Here is a 17,168-nt window from a genome sequence, read left to right as displayed (position 1 = left end):
TGCTTCTGTGTTTGGCATGCCCGGTTAATTCCCTGGGCTACGTCGCTTGTGCGTGGTATTCCTTCTATAATGCAACAGACTGATGTTTGCAGCCCTGGTTTGAAAGCCGAGAGCTTTTCCCTGAGAATAATGGTACGTTGTCATTTTCTTTTCCCCTCAAATGATGCCTGCCTGCCACAAATCAGAAGTTATCGATCCTACAGTAAATCAGATCATCTCTCCAGGGCTTCAGTTTCCCAGTATGACACAGTGGGAGCTATGCAAGGTTTTGGCATAAGCTCTGAACGCTGGAGGGCCCCAGCGAGAAGAGAGCTGCAAAGGGCCTCTGTTGCTTGTGGAGTGGTCAGACGACCTTGCTGGAGTTAACCCTCCTTGAAAACCTTACCTCTGGCTGTAGATGACAATTGATTTTAGGAATGCTTATGTATCTGAAATGAATGACAGTACTTTGAGATAAATGAACTGAATTCTGGATTTAGAGCAAATATAGCTGAGCTTTCAGCTAGAGTGAGAGTGTTTTGGTGCCAGAATGAAAACACTCCTGTTTTTCTTTGGCCTTCCTTTGAAAAACTGGCTGCACACACAAAACTGCCAACTTCTGCTGGCTACGTTCACATGCTTCTTACAAATACAGTCTGTGATTACAATAGACTTTCTTTGTCTCTTTATGGTTGAATCATGTTTCTCTGCATCTAGCTCAACTTACTCCCAACGATCTCTTTGCAGATTAAGAAACATGTTTTGTGTTTCCAGGGACTCTTTGTGATTTCTTAAAATAGTGTGGCACTTTTTTATGCTTAAAGGGTAGAAAGCCCGTGACTTTCTGTCAGTTGTTGAAACCTGACAGCATCAGCAAAGACCGATTCTGAAATAGGATTAAAGCAGCCGCCCTTTCACCCTGAGAAATACATTGTTCTTGATCATTGTCCCCTAAGATTGATGCATACTCAGCTTTCAAAAATCGTGTTCTACAATGAGCAGCAGAGCTTTCTTTCACTTGCGATAGATCTTCATCCAAATCCTCACCATATTTAAGCAGGAGGTGTTTATATTCCTGAAAGAAAGGGGTTTCTCCAGGACATGCTCTGTTAGCACTGCATTAGCAGCACGGCTCAGGAAGCTGCTCCACATGCATGTCCAAGATGGCAAGTGATTATTAAGCTATATGCAATGGCTCCTGATGACCCTGGATTTCCCCTGGTGGCAATTACCACTTATCATTACTTTTTTCTCCAGGGCTAGGGCTGTCAGAAGCTCAGTGGTTATTCTGTCTTTGGCCACTGCAATGGAGGGAAGGGGAAAAACAGTCAAGGAAAAAAGGGAACAAAACCAAGTAAGAAAGTACTAGGGAATATTAATATAATGTGAGCGGTGCTAGTGGTTGTCACCAGCATATTCTGCTGGCAGTAATTGACCCAGCAGTAATTGCTGGGAAGTTACTTTCCCTTGATCCAATCAGTGTAGATCCTGCCCAGCACCCTTGAAAGGGCTCTTACTAATTTCAAGGTATTTAGAATGAGTCCAAGCCATGCTAAGACAAGAGAAATGCATGCATGTACCTGTCTGCCATTTGTTGGATTTTCTTTTTTAACAGTTCTAAAGACTACAGAGATTTCCAAAATTAGGATGTAAGTCATTAACTAGTATGATATGCTTTTAATCTTCAAATATCATTGACTTATCTTAATTATTTCAGAAAAAAAATTGTTGTTATTTTCCATTTTCAGATAATATTACGTAAGCTGAATTCCACTGAAAACCTGGACGCATTCCTGTAGCTCACAATCATTTTTAAATTCAAGGGAAATTAGTCAGAAACTGAAAGAAAATAATTTACTGGCCAAAGAAAAGAACTAAAATTCTCTGGATTGGGAAAACTTCCTTTCATGGTAAGTGCTACCTTGCCCTGTTTTATTTTGGAGGGTAGAACAAGCAAGTTCTTTGTGTGCGTAGAAGGAAAGTGCTGCCAATGTCTCTATTTTTTATGGTGGTTTTCTGCTGTAAACCAGATTTATCTCAGGAGATTACTTTGTTTCTTCATAGGAAGCATTTGTGGAGACTTAATAGCATAATGTCCTGAATCTGTAATAGCCAGCGTTGTAATACTGAAAGTTTTCTAACCGGCTTCAAACTTCCTTATTCCTGCATCAGATCACGGTGTTAGTGTGTCAGGAGTGTTGCTGTCATTCCTTTTTACTAATTTGCCTTTTGTCTACCACTAATTTCTTATTGCAACAGCCCTTCTTTCTCTTCAGTAACCTCAGTAATAGCCAACCTTACAGCTGGTAAGAGGTAGTCAAGTTTGCACCATATGACATCCTAGTGCTGCAGCCCTGGCACTACTGCCAGGATCATTAGCAACACCAGAACACCCTGTTCATAGTCACAAGAGCAGAATTCCCTGAAGAGAGCTTAACAGAGCTGAAAAACAATGCTGGCTGAGACAGCAGAGGGCAGGCAGGGTTGGAAATGCTTGGGGAAAAAAATCTTGAAGCTGCTTCAGGAAGGGAAGGCTGAAACCAGCGAAGACTCCTGCTCTGGGTGCAGCCCCTGATCAGCTGAGCTCGGTAGGATTTTCTCCATTTGCAGTGCACACCAGCTTTCTGTGCTTTCCAGAGCCTGGTTGGCTAGGGGAAAGGGAAGAGAGAGATGATGGCTTTGATAACCAGAAATGATGCATATGCAGGTTGGCTTGGGTTTCTCCACCTACTGAAAAACCCCAGCACACAGTGTAGCTGGACACTGAGTTCTGGGGCTGGGCAGGCAGCAGCTGAGGCAAGGAGCTAGGTCATCTAGTCTAACTCCCCTGCAATGAACAGGGACACCTGCAGCTCAGTCACGTTGCTCAGAGCCCTGTCCAGCCTGACCTTGAATGTCTCCTCTTGAGCCTTTTCTTCTCCAGGCAGAACAGCCCCCGCTTTCTCAGCCTGTCCTCATAGGGGAGGTGTTCCATCTCTTGGATCATTTCTGTGGGCCTCCTCTGGACATGCTCCAACAGGTCCACATCTCTCCTGTACTCACCCTGCTGGCCACACTTTTTTTGATGCAGCCCAGGATACAGTTGGCTTTCTGGGCTGCAAGGGCCCAGTGCTGGTTCATGTCCAGCTTGCCACCTGCCAGTACGCCCAGGTCCTTTTCAGCAAGGCTTTGCTCCATCCTTACATCCATCTGCTTGTACTGATAATGGCAGTTGCTGTGACCTGGGTGCGACACCTTGCACTTGGATTTGTTGAACCTTGTGAGGTTCACCTGGGTCCGCTGCTCAGCTTGTCTAGGTCTCTCTGAAAGGCATCCTGTCCCTTGGGTGTGTCGACTGCACCACACAGCTTGGTGTCACCCGCAAACTTGCTAAGGGAGCACTCTATCCCACTGTCAATGTCATTGATGAAGATGTTAAAGAGCACCAGTCCCATTACTGACCCCTGAGGGACTCCACTCATCAGTGATCTCCCTGTGGACATTGAGCCATTGACCACCACTCCCTGGGTACAATCTTGCAAGCAGTTTCTTGTCCATCAAACAATCCATCCATCAAATCCATATCTTTCCAATTTGGAGAGAACGATATTACAGGGGATTGTCAAAGGCCTTACTGAAGTCTAGACAGATAACAGCAGTGGCACTTCCCATGTCCACTGATGCAGTTTTATCATTATGAAAAGCAACAAGGTTGATCAGGCAGGACCTGCCCTTGGTGAAGCCATGCTGGTTGTCCCATAGCACCTCTCTCTCTTATATGTGCCTTAGCATAGCTTCTAGAAGGATCTGCTCCATAACCTTCCTGGCACAGAGTTGAGGCTGACAGGTTGGTAGTTCCTTGGGTCATCTTTTCTACCCTTCTTAAAAATGGGTGTGACACTGCCTTTTTCCAGTCACCTGGGACTTCGCCTGACCACCACAACTTTTCAAATATCTTTGAGAGTGGCTTGTTCCAGCCAATTCCCTCAGGACTCTGGGATGCATCTCTTTGGGACCCGTAGACTTATGGTTGTTCATGTTTCTCAGGCGGTCACAAACCTGATCTTCACTTACAGCAGGAGGGGCAATGCTCCCCCAGTACTCCCTGCATCTCCCCTTGGTGGGGTTGCCTATTACTTGGCTCAGGAAGTTATCCTTGATACATTCTAGGAGCCTCCTGGTTCTCCTGCAGCTCATTTTACTACTTTTCCAGCAGATGTCAGGATGGTTGAAGTCCCCCAGGCAGGATGAGAGCCTGGGATCGTGATGTCTCCGGTAGCTGGAGGAAGAAGGCTTCATCAACAGGCTCCACTTGATCAGGCAGTCTGTAGTAGATACCAACCACAAGGCTCTCTTTGTTGCCTCAGTTCCTGACACTACAGACAGAGTCAGGTGGGCATTTGCTCTTGAACAGTTGACAGATGCTTCTGTTCAGTGAACTGGGAGGATCAAACTCAAAGTCAGCACTGAGGTTGGCTGGCATCCTTCAGAGCTCAGCCCTACAGAGCCGGGCTGCATCTGGGACAACCACATTATTCTCAGCTTCTGTGCTTTGAATTTGCAGTACTGTTGATCCTCTCCACGTATGAGCTTGTAACACAGCTGCCTACCTGCTGCATGATCCAGAGCTTTCTGCCCCTGAAGTGCATCTGTTTGCTAACATAGTGGCCTTCTGGAAAACTTTGGCCACCTGACCTCATTGCTCTTAGCAAAAGAATGTTAATATATCGGCTGTGAGGATTACGTGCACTACAGTCACTAAAAATGTTTTAAGTCACTAAAAATGTTTTAAACAATATATGCATATTTTTGCTAAGCAAAATCTGTTTTGTTTTGAGATTGGAAAAACTAAGCAAATTCTTATGAAACTGAAAGGAGTGTGCAGCTTTCTGACAGTTAATGAGTCCTAGGATATTTCCATAGTTTTTAGCTCGTAGATATGGAGAGAGAATGAAAGCCACAATGATTTCCTTTTTGACAATATTCCTTTTGAACAAGTTTAAATATGTGTTTAGAGGCACAACAAAATGCTTGGAGAGGCAGGAGAGCAAGGGAAGTTCTCTGATTCATGTGACTGTTTTAGCTTATTAAACTGCAGAGTGTTTACACTGTCGCTTGTTAAATGTAGGAATAGCACACTTATCTCAGCTGATAGTGGCATCTGGGAAAATGTGTTGAAATACAAAATAAATGAATAAGCAGAGCAGAAGGATGGCATTTTATGCTGCAGTGGAGTTGCCTTGTATGTGTCTGGAAGACATTAGCCCAGAATGTATTTTAAATTAAAAAAAAAAAAAAAGGTATGAGGCTGGGGGTTGGATACCACATTTTGTAACAGCTTTCATATTGTTTGCAAGTGACATACAATTTTGGCAAGAGTGGTATTTCTCACATAACCAGGAAAGTGATCTCTGCTTCCTACTATAGCAGCACTGATGCTGCAGAGGCCACAACGAAGGCTTGCAGTTTATTACCATTTCCTCACATGCCTACAGTACTTGTTTAAGTGTCACATTACAAAATCGGAGTTTACATGTGCTACTGAGCAGGGCAGATGGAATTGAAACAGTATAATTGCTGACATGCTGTGGCAGTTTGGACCATGTTACTGCAAGCAGAGTCTTCCCAGCATGCTGGAAGTGCACACTGTGGCATCTCCAGACCAGGAGCAGAGGGTGAAATCACTGCAGTACTTCAGAGAGCCCCAAAACGTTTCAGGGATGTGCAGCAACTCGTCCAAGTCCCCGAGCTGGAGGAAAGGGTTTGTCCTGGGAATGAAGTGAGCACTTATTTATCCTAAAAAGAAGCACATTGTTTAACCTGCAAATCCTTATACTGCATTAAAAAAATTAATAGCAAAGCTATCTGCTGTTGGCTGTCCTCTGAATTTAATCATAATTGGATTTAAATGTGGTAATACTTTGCTAATAGGATAGCAGGAGAAATGTGTGTCACGTACAGGGTATGTAGATCAGGACAGGCCTGATATTAGCACTGGCAACAAGTAACCTCTTACAGTTTGGGCACTGAAGCAAAACTGTGAGGGTCTTCCATTTTCTGAAATCCAATCCGAGGCAGCATCTTCCAAAAGTGAAGTACGAAACAGCAGTGGCATGTCTCAGAGTTACCCAAGGTGGCCAGAAATGGCGAGGAAATGTGCAGGACCCAGTGGCATGCAGCAAAACTACTCATTTCCATAAGCAGGAGAAGCAGCCCTCGCAATTTTGGAAGCCCTTCTACAGCCAAGGGGAGGTGGTTGTCCTGGGCTTCCAAACAAATCCTTCCCTAATCTGTGTGGATTAACATTCTCTGCAGCAGAGTAGTATATGTCTGCCTACATCTGGGCTACGCAGTACTTTCAGCATAAGATGCATATGTGAACAACTGCACTATTTACTGTGGAGGGAAGGAGAAAAGGGGCATGAACTCCAGTGAGCACATCTGTCCTATGCTATGAAGTAGCTGTCCTAGCTATGAAGATTGCAAACAATCTTCATAGCTCTAAGTTCATCATAAGAGAGCTGGAGCAGTGATAATAAAAGATTGACATGAAGTGCAGACTAAATGAGAAAATATTCTGCTTATGATAGCTCCCTCCCCTCCTGAGGTCTCCAACATAGCCCATCAGACATTCATGTTATTCATTAACATCATGCTAGAGTAAATATCTTTATTTAGTAAAACATAAAAAGGGATTAGGCAATCCCTACTCTATGTCAACGATCTAGACTTATCATTAAGGTAAACTTTTGGCTAAAATTCTGTGATTTTTTTAAACTCAAAAGGCACTCAAAGAGGACAGAAACGTGTAGTGACTCGGACCCAAGAGACATATTTCATCATGCTCAAGGCAGACATTATCAAACAGGGTAATTTGTCTTGGCAGTCCTTCAAGGGGTACCCTCTGCTGGTGCTCAAATCAGGTTACTTGCACAGAGAACTCCTACTTTAATTTGGACGTGGCTTCAGTGTTTATAGTAACACAAGGAAATAGGCAGCTGTTACATTTTAACTAGCATTTAAGTTTCTTTCTGCTATATTAAACTCAGATAACCCATGATTGGTAAATACATATTTTTAGCCATCTGCATGGTAGTAAATTGACTGAGGTTGATCAAGAAAGTCCCAGGCCTCTAGGTTTTGAATGCAGCTTTTTTTTTATAGAATAACTAAATAAATAAATTTGAATTATTTCATCTTTGGATTGTAAGAGGTTTTGTTCCACTGCCAGCTAAGAATTTTTCAATCAAATTTTAGCAAATCAGCAAACTTTTGAAAGAAGTTTTTTTCTTCTTTTAGTCCATAAATGGGAGGAATGGAAAATGAAGAAATTTTCTTTTTCACGTGTTCAGTGATCTCCGCTGTGTGCTGGTGTAGGCCTCCACCAGTCGTCTGGCTCAGGTATAAAAAAAGAAATGGTGCTGGTTGTTTGGATTTCTTTTACAAAATAAACCTTGCAAGTGAATCACATCAGCCAAGTCGCTACAAGTATTTCTAAGTAACAGCAGTTACTTAGAAATATGCTTACACGCTTGAGGGAGTTGTGCTCTTTTCACATTCAGGCCTGGGTTTTCTGCAGCTGCCCCAGCCTCATTCCCTTTCAGACTGGGGACTTTGGGGTGGGGGAGAGGAGATCTGAGGTTTTCATTGCAATTGTAGCAGTGAGAAATGGTTTTCATGCTCCTATTCTCTTTTGTTGTTGTTGTTGTTGTTGTTGTTGATGATATTTTGATTGTTTTCCTGTTAATGAAAGTTGAGAGAAAGGTTCGGGGGAGGCTGGTGAGGTGCATCACCTGTTTCTAGGCCCTGATTCTTGCAAATTCAAAGATCAGCTCCAGGCTGCTGCAAAGAAATAGCAACACAGGGGTTGTTCCCGTGGGCATCTACCCCACTGGGGAGATGGATCTGCCCTGGAGGCCTGTGGTCTGTCTGGGTGCAGCTTTCTGGCCAGGGCAATTGGGTGGAAGGGCAGCATCGGATGCAATACAAGTGTCACCTTCCATGTTCCTTAAGAGGAATAATGTGCCAGAGGAAAAAAATATTTTTTCATTATTTTCATTAGAGACACCTCAACTCAAGTCTAAGATTTTGTTGATATGAAAAAAAAAAGGTCAAAAGTGCTTGGTGTGTTTAGCCAATTAATTTTCCATCTTTTTAGAATAATATGGCATGTATCATAGAATCATAGAACGGTTTGGGCTGGAAGGGACATTTAAGATCACCTAGTTCCAAGCCCCCTGCTACAGGCAGGGACACCTCCCACTAGACCAGGTTGCTCACAGCCCCATTCAGCCTGGCCTTGAATGCTTCCAGGGAGGGGAAGATGTGACTCTCTAAAGCTAAGAATCTTATTTCCTTCACATCTCCAGTCTTCCTTCCTGAGCAGTAATTTTCAAAACAAACTGTTTTCTTGCTGGCTGGAGGTTAGTTATTCTAAACATGTCCTCTTGGTGTCTGAAGGAATTTGGTCTGGCTGTGACTAGCAGCCCCTACCCTTGGTGTGCCACATGGCTGCCACTGCCCAGCTGTGTCACAGGAAATGCTAGGAAGCTGCAGTGCCCTCTCTCCTTAAAACTGCCAGACTCAAAGGGAGGAAGGGGCAGAATATTTGACTTTTCAAAACATTAGGGTGTGCGTATTCCTGAGCACTGTCATGTGAGCGGCTTCTACCAGCATGCCATAGCTGGGGAAAAAAAAGGCTGCACAGACCTTAAACAGCCTATCTTTGTATGATCTACAAAACAAATATTTGAGTTAAAGCAGGTTTCTCAAGGGATTCTGTTCGTGTGCAGCATGCTATATGCTCCAACTGCCATCCCGGTGACACAGTGAACCAGAAAAATATGTTGTTCAGATGTACGTGCTCTTATGTTCTGGGCTGACTCAAAATAGGTTTTGGTAACATGCAGCCCTGTGCCCATGATAACTGATCACCCTCTGTAGTCAGAACGGGTGGGAGAGCATGCATATTCTCCATGAATTTACAAATATTACTGAAGTTTGGCAACACTGTTGTAGTTGTACTTTATGAGATGAAATAATTTCTTCATTCTTAAGAAGTTTTTAAAGCCACAGCCTAAACTGTTCACCAGCTGAGATCTTCTCCCCAAGAAGAGCCATGGTGCAGGGCACCCCAGGGAGAAATATAGGTTGTACAGGGCTCTCTTGTGATACATTTTCATTTTCAAAAGTATTTTTATATCTTCAAAGACAAATTTGTGGAGTTAGTATATCAGCTGGTCTTCTCACTGTGGGTTCTCTTACATGGTGACAATGCTATTGAAATAATATTTTGTATTTTTGTTCAATTTTCTGAGGCCAAAATGATGTAACTAAAAGTACAGCTAAAAGATGCACCAAGATGCTTCCATTCCCCAGAAGGTAGGCCTCATTCAGCAATATAGAGACCGTTTGTTAAAAGAAATCTACCCTAAAAATACTGCAGCTGAGACCAGAGGCTTTCCTGAATAAGTTCCTACTTAAGAGACATGGTGTTGTTAAAATAAAATTAGATTATATTCTAAAAATTGGCGCTGATGGAGAGTTCGCTCTTGCAAATTGTCCCAGCAATTCAGACTGTCGAAGCTTTGCAGCTCCTAGATCTTGCCACACAGATAAGATTATTGTCCTCCTGTTCTCATATTTATGATTTCCATGTGGGTACTGACAGGCCACAGTCACCGTACCGTGGGATCACAGACAGCTGGGGGTGGTGGGACCTCACCCAAGCCCTGTGCTCAAAGCAGGTTGCCCAGGACTATCCAGTCTAGATTTTAATGTCTCCAAGGATGGAGACTCCAAAACTTCTCAAGGCCAGTGTTTGATTATGCTACGGTGAAAAACTTGTGTCTTTGATTTATTTATTTATTTATTACATTTAAAGGGAATTTTATGTGTTTCAGGTTTTGCCCTTTGCTTCTTGTCCTGTCAGTGTCCTGTCACCACAGAGAGGAGTCTGGCTCATTCTCTTTTGCTCCCCCTGACTACCATCAGGTATTTTTAAACCTTCATGTTCATTGCTCCTTATGGTCCCATATCATTTATAGAATTCATTTCTTCTCTCTTAAGTGGCTACAGACTGTCTGCTTCCATTTTGGAAAAATTTATTCCCATTTGCAGATGTACATTACATTAATCGTTCAACTTGCCGGCTCATACAGGTTAATTTGTTACAGTAGATTGGACGCTTTACAGTCTCTCAGTTCTCAGCCTTTACTGTAAATTTTCTTAGTAACTTTAAATCATTTGTGTATGTCAGACACACTGAAGCACATCTGTGGAGGACCATAGTGAATTCATTTCTGCTTATGCTCTGAAGTCAGCATTCCCATGCAGTATAACAAGGGAGAACAAAGGGCCTGGAAGAGGCAGACAGGAAGGGGCACTGTTTGAATGTCTTAATTGGGTCAGATTTGGAAGTTCATAGCAATTTGCAGTTGATTATTATTCTTGTTTTTTACTTCTCTCTCTAACACAGAGGCAAGAGTAGATTGTACTTGCAAGATCTGGCAAAGGGTTGGTTACTACTTATTAATAGAGCTTCCTTATTCAAATGAGAGATTAAGATAGAAATAAATTGACAGTCTACCCACAGTTGCACTTTGCAGTTCATAATGTAGTGCATGAACAGGAACAGTTTATTCTATAAACTTGTTCAGGTTCCATAGCTCTGTAGACCTTGAATAGTCAGGCCAGTGACTCAAGGCAATCCTGCTAAAAGATGCTGTAGCTGTGGCTCACAAAAGCCCACTAAAGTCACGACCAAAGTATGAGTCACTGAAGTGTGAGCACCACGCTCTTCATCCATGCAGTGCGCCTTTACCTGACTGTGATTTTCTATTAGTTTGATCTTCAAAGGGCCTCATATCCCAGGAAAAGTTTAGGTATCTGTCATGGTTGACAGTATCTCTCATCTACACTGTGAGCTGCTAATATGCAACCTTAGGTCATTGAACTCCACCTGAACCTTATTTATTTTTACTTCTGCAGAGATGACATGAATTATCCTTCTGACACTGGATCTGAGTAAGTAGATGCACTCCATGTGATCCCATTACTTCTATTGCAGGAGGCAGATGTAGACTTCAGCACTTCCTCTCAGTATATATCTGTCTGTTCCTATATATATCACTGCATGGCATGGATAATATGCTTGCAAAGGCCATCGTGGTCATGTGAGGAAAGGATCATGTCACTTGAGAATAAGTGCTTAGAGGTGAATTACTTCCAGAGAGTAGAGAGCCCACACAGATTCATGGTTGAGTAAAGCTTGCAAGTCATACCTGCAAAAGTAAATGAGTTGCATGTGGACTTTTATGCATGGGTTGCAGTACATGGGGCCCAAAAATGTCCAATATTTTGATTTGGACATAAACAGAAGGCAGACTTTACAGATAGGAGTCTCATTCTGACACAAATATTAGGCTGATACTGCTTCCAGCCATTCTCTGTGCCTGATTGAGTTTGATCACAGTTCTGCAGAGTCAGGCGTTTGCTTCCTTTGTGCTTCCTTCATGTCAAGGAGGATGCATTGGCAACTTGAAGCCTGCTCACTGGGGTTTGGGGCTGGCTGTTTGCTATTGCAGTTCTGTAGTTGGTGCCTTGTCTTGTGCTTTTATTCCCCAGTAGAACTAGATGGGAAGAAACTGGGCAACTCTTTTCCTATCCAGAAAGCAGCAGTGTGTGGCTTGTTTCTGTGCTGGCAGCTATATGTTGAGCAAATGAGGGAACTGAAACCTTCTTGGAAGTCAGTATAAAGGCCTCATGCAAAGTGCAGCAACAGTTCTCATTTATCCAGCTCTCAGGAGAGCCCTTATCATCAGCTGTGATGTACTTCAATTAGAAACCCATCTTAGTAAAAGAAGTGTTCTTAGAGTGCAGGGCTGGTTCTCATGACTTATGGGGCAGCTCTTGTTGCTATGTTTTAACCAGGCATACAAGAAATAACATAATTTTTTCTTTGCAACAATTACTGGAAGGATGGATACTCAGAAGGTAAGAAAAGTAGTGTGACAACAGGGAGGGACATTTCAGAGAGCTTTTATGGCTAAGGCCTGGAAGAGGGGCAGCAGACTCGTGGTGTACTTGCTGTCACTGAGCAAAGTCCCAGTGCTGTTAGGGGGTGCTCAGTATCTGCATCTTATCTCACTGATTTCCTCAACGCCTGCAGAACCACTGAGACAGTCAATTCCCTTATGTGTCATCTTTGGTGACATTGAGTAACAGGGATAAAATGATAGAAGAGCAGAGGGGAAATGCACTGCACCCAGAGTCATTTGGATGGTAGTGACTGAATATGAGCAGGTGCAAGGAAACAGCAAGAATTGATCTCCAGAATACAGAAGGGTCTTATTCAAGCCTGAATGATTTCTGTGCCTTTCTTACCATCTCCCAGGGTAGTTGCTAGCTTTTTTCTTTTACAGTTTCTTTTGCAATGTGACAGAAGGGAGATTTCAGTCCTGCTGTCAGTGCCAGCCCTGGTCAGCCTTGTGCAGTCAGCTCAGAAACAGCTGCTTCTCAGCTGTGCTTTCTCTGTAGTTGCACAATTTTTTGCTGCTGTTCATAAGAGATTTGCTGATATTTGTCCCACTTTAAGTAAATGATTTGAACCAGTCAATGTACAAAAAAAAAATCCAGAAATCTCCATGTCTTCTGACAGCCTTGAGACTCGATTCATTTAGTTCTGCTGCAGGCTGCAGAAAAATAAATTGATCTCTGAAAGAAGGCAAAATTGAGCTTTATTTATTTGGTCAAGCTTCAACTTCACCTGCAGCACAATGCAGCCCTTCTCTCCAGGGCTGACTAATATCCACTTAATAACAAGCAGCCTCACAGAGAGCTGTGCAGCAGCACAGTGACACCAGCAACTCTTGGCAGGGCCAACTACTAAGCAAAGAGAGAGAAACATAAGAAATGCAGCTTGTGGCAAAAGGAGTTGCAAGAGATCAGAAGGAAAAAAACAGAAGTTTAATTTAATGTAGTCAGAAACAAGTGGAAAATGTATGGATGTTATTAAAAGGAGAAAAATCTTTAAAAAGGGAGGCAAGAAGGGGAAGAGGTAGCCCAAATAACCAGCAAGTTAGCAAAGGGTGTTCCAAATTAGCTGTGTACACAAAGCCTCTGCCAGAGGCAGAGCAGAATGCAATGTTCTTTCTGGTCAGATTCAGTCTAGAATGGTATTGCAGCAGTACACATGGATAAAGAAATTTGGACTAGATCCAGTGGCTGTAAAGAGAATGATCACTACGTGATGAGCAGGAATTCATTTTATCACTGAGACTCAATAAGCTCAGCAGCTTTCTCTGTACATCTAGGAAGTGGTCTGCAGAAAATAGCACAAAGTGAATCTCAGGAACCTGAAGCACATGGGATTCATTTGGCTTTGAGAAAACGGTTGGTAACTGATACCAGACTAGAATCTCGACGGCTGCGGGGTCTTTTACTTATAGTTCAATCATTTGATTTACAGTGTTTGAACTGTAATTAAAGATGCACCTTTTACACGACTCCGGCAAAACACACGACTCATTTCTCAGTCATTTAGTTAAAGGCAATTAATCAAACTGTTCATAGGTTTTCCAAACATCCTGGAACAAACTTTCTTCAGAAATAATGAGCAATATACTGAGAAACGGACTTGCGAAAAATAGCTGTGCATGTCACCAGTAACATTTCAAGTAAGTTAGGATCTGCAGTCACTTTCTCATTACTAATGTGATGAGAGTAAGAATTAAAATGCCAAAAGTAATTTCCTTTTGGGAAAAAAAAATCCACCAGGCAAAAAGACGAGAAAAGATTTGCCAGGCTAATTTTAGCAATCCCGGATTACTTATTAAGAGCCAGGCGCTCTGGGCATGCTGAGCAAGGCGTTCTCTACGGCAGCTCTGTGAAACCCTAACCCTCTCCCATCCAGTCAATGGTAACAGCAACTTCTAGGCAAATTTCAACTTTTGGGCTGTAGAAACTACAGTGTTTATTTTGTTACCTGGAAGTGCCCTACCCACCATGGCTTTGTATGTAATTTCAAATAATTACAGGGTGCTTTATGAATGTATAGTTAATAAACTGAGAATAAAGAAGAGTGTGTTTCCCACGCAGTGAAACTTACGTGCTTACAAACTCTGTTTACGCATAGGTGACATGATTAAGCAGAAGAGGGACAGGTGAAATTTCTACATAATTTTACCACACAAGCACTGAACCAAGTAGTTTGCAAGTGCCACACACATATGGCAGCAATTCCATATTTCTCTGCTTTGACATATTCATGTGTACATTTATTCGTATCCATAAGGGCATATAAGCTATTGCTGAGTATTTGGAGTGTGTTCTTACTGAGGCATTTAAAAACAGACTAGAATGAAAAACAAACTATAGTTCCCTTATACATTCTGACATGAGCACCTATTAAGTACAGACAGTTTCGGGCAGCCTACCATTCCCTGCACAGAGTGATCTACTACCACAAACTTCAGAAAGATCCAGAGTTGCCCGAAGCAGAGGGAGATGCAAAATGAACCCGGTATTTAAAAATCCTCCAGAGAAAACCCTCGTCCCTCTTTTCCCTGTTAGAGACCTGCTAGTGATCCTTTCGCCTTACATGCGTGTGAAAACTTTAGAAGGAAGGTATGGTGTATATCACTGGAAGCAAAGAGCCCGTGTCAAGGCAACATTTGTTAGAGAATATTCAGTAGATGTATGAGACAGAAACTTTCTAATTCCAAGGGAAATTGAATATCTGCTTTATTTTATCCCTGTAGTGTTGATGCAAGAACCCTGGACTGGCAGAACAGAAGCTGTTCTCCCCTTTCCCAGATCCAGATAATGCCCAGGCAAAAGTGCCAGCAAGTTCAGCTGCAGAAGCACCAGCCCTGCCAGCACTCCTCCCAGTGGTAAGCCTAGTCCTAAGTGATGTTATCTGTCTCAGGACAGCTCTGCTTTAAAAATTACAGAATGATGAATTGTAAGACTTTAAATTTAAAAAAAAAAAAACCACAAAACAGAACAGGGAAAACAACCCAGACAGTTATAGAGCTGATCACTGAGCTTAAAGAGGGCTCTATGCAGGAAAACTGTTTCCACCTAAGTGTATTATTTAGTTATTTGTATTTTCAGAGACAGCTATGCCATAACAGATGCTCTTTAACTATAATATGTTCTGTGGAAGCTTATTGATTCTCCAGATGTTTTGGAGCACTTGCCATATTCATGATGATGTCTTCTCATTGCAACTGAATGCAAATAGGCAATGTTCAAGAAGCAGGTTCAGTATTAAATGAGAACGTTTTGCCTTCTGTTGATTAGCCAGCATAGTAGCACTGTGTACAATGGGTTTCAATGCTGCATCTATTTCCCTCTTAAAAACCAAACCTGAATATTTATCATTGAAGTTCTTGTGAGGTATATTAAACAACTGTACAGTTTATAGAAATCACTATTTTTAGAATGACAATAAGTATTTATACCAGATAGACCATAAAAAGTTCCTTAGTGGCTAGGTTCACTTTATATAAACACTTCTTAACTTAGAAATTATTCATTTCATAGACCGAGACAGCCATAAGCAACAAATATATATTTGAGAGAACTGCTGTGCAGTCTCCCATGACCAAACTCACCTCATTTGTACAGCACACAGCATTTGTTCCTAACTAAAGCTACTTGTAAGTTCCCCCAAACACCAGTATTATTTATCTAACATTCCCTGTCCCACAGCAGAGGACGGGAATTAAGTTGACTAAAACTCTTGTTAATGAGAAATTACTTGCCATGTCATGTTAAGATGGCAGAATATTTTATACACTTGCATTACTCTACTTTTTCTCCCCCCAAAAATGTCCTGATATTTGAAGCAATTTCATAGAAAATGACAGGGCACAGTGTGAGGAGTAGCAGCTGAGGGCTCTGGATGCCCAAATCCCATTACTGCATCTAGTTTTAGTGACACAGATTATGGGGAAGTGCAGCTGTTTTTGAAGGACTTTAACAATTTTGTGATGAGGGCAGCGACTGAGCTACGATAAGATGGTCGTTTTCTTCCTGATATTCTGATATCCAAATTAAGCTGAACTGCCCTTGGTCATGTTCTGTGCCTTTGTATAATAATGGCTTAACAACATTCTTAGCAAATTTACTTAGACAAAATAAACCCAAATTCCTGAGAACACGTTGGGTTTGCTAGTTTGCTGAATCTGTGTTTTTATCAGAACATTTATTTTGGTAGTTTGCCCATCTGCTAGACCGCTCTTAATACTTTTTAACTTCACTGCTCATTTGCTACTGCTCTGCACATAAATCAGTGATGACACTGAATCCTTTTGACTGTGAATTTTTCTAAATGTATCTGGCCTATATGGGATAAATTCAAGCCAGTGGTGGAATCTGGTCATGCCTTCCTTCCCCCTACAAGTGGGACGTGACAATAATGAATTCTTAAGAGAACTACTCAGAGAGATATTTCTCAAGAAATAAGAGTCATACCAAAGCAATTCACTGAATGCTGCTGTCTCACAGGATATTTCTTGATTTTCTCTCCAGAGAGTAAATGTTTCTAACAGAGTAGCATTCACAGGAATTAGCTCCCTTAATAAAAGCGAAAAAAAGCAGAACACCAAAACAGTGCGTCCAGGGTTCAAAGGATGCAGAGGTTGGAGTTCTGTGTAGTGATGCTACGGATACTTAGGGCAGTTTTTCAGAAGAGGAGCGCAAAAGGAGAACCAGAGCTCACACACTGTCTAAGTAGATTTGAAATTCTGCCTTCCCACAGAAATTTACTAATCACTTGTATGTGTTGCAATCTCTTGCAAAAAAGCTTTGGCAAGCTTTTGGTCTGTGACTTTCACTGATAATTTATTCCTAGACTGAGCCTGCTTAACTGACAGCCTTTTCATCTGAGCTGTGCAATGCTAACTCTTGATGATGAGATTGTTGCCTAGGGTGGATAGTCTGGATGTAGCTGGGCTTGACGTGGTAAGGAAAGATCGCAGCCTAGCTCATTTAGTGCAGGTTCTGCCCTCTGTGGTCTTCCAAGTAGCACTGTCCCAAGGTAGGTGTTTTGCAGGTTGAAATCAAGTCATGTATTAACCAAAAAACAGATACCTTCTAGCACTAGAAATGTGAGCTTGAGGTTGAGCTCTGACATAGGTAATGTGGAGTCTTTCTCCTCATGGAAATGAAGCTGAGGATGCAGCATTTCTAATGCAGCTCCAGCA

At 42.2% G+C, this 17,168-nt stretch overlaps 1 long non-coding RNA gene across 4 annotated transcripts in view; it reads left to right on the top strand.

The window, feature by feature from the left end:
- The window catches only part of LOC110400326, a 50,470-nt gene continuing 35,731 nt past the window's right edge, over positions 2,430-17,168 (top strand). For 3 of the 4 annotated variants that reach the window (XR_002439750.1, XR_002439749.1, XR_002439751.1), the window contains exons 1-5: positions 2,430-2,567; positions 7,258-7,359; positions 9,861-9,951; positions 10,948-10,983; positions 14,718-14,849. This is a non-coding gene — a long non-coding RNA (uncharacterized LOC110400326). The remainder of the gene's footprint in view (positions 2,568-7,257; positions 7,360-9,860; positions 9,952-10,947; positions 10,984-14,717; positions 14,850-17,168) is intronic. The other variant, XR_002439752.1, reaches the window with a different exon arrangement.

The sequence above is a fragment of the Numida meleagris genome, chromosome 5 (genome assembly GCF_002078875.1).
Source record: "Numida meleagris isolate 19003 breed g44 Domestic line chromosome 5, NumMel1.0, whole genome shotgun sequence".
Taxonomy (NCBI): domain Eukaryota; kingdom Metazoa; phylum Chordata; class Aves; order Galliformes; family Numididae; genus Numida; species Numida meleagris.
This window is presented reverse-complemented; position numbering and strand designations above follow the sequence as displayed.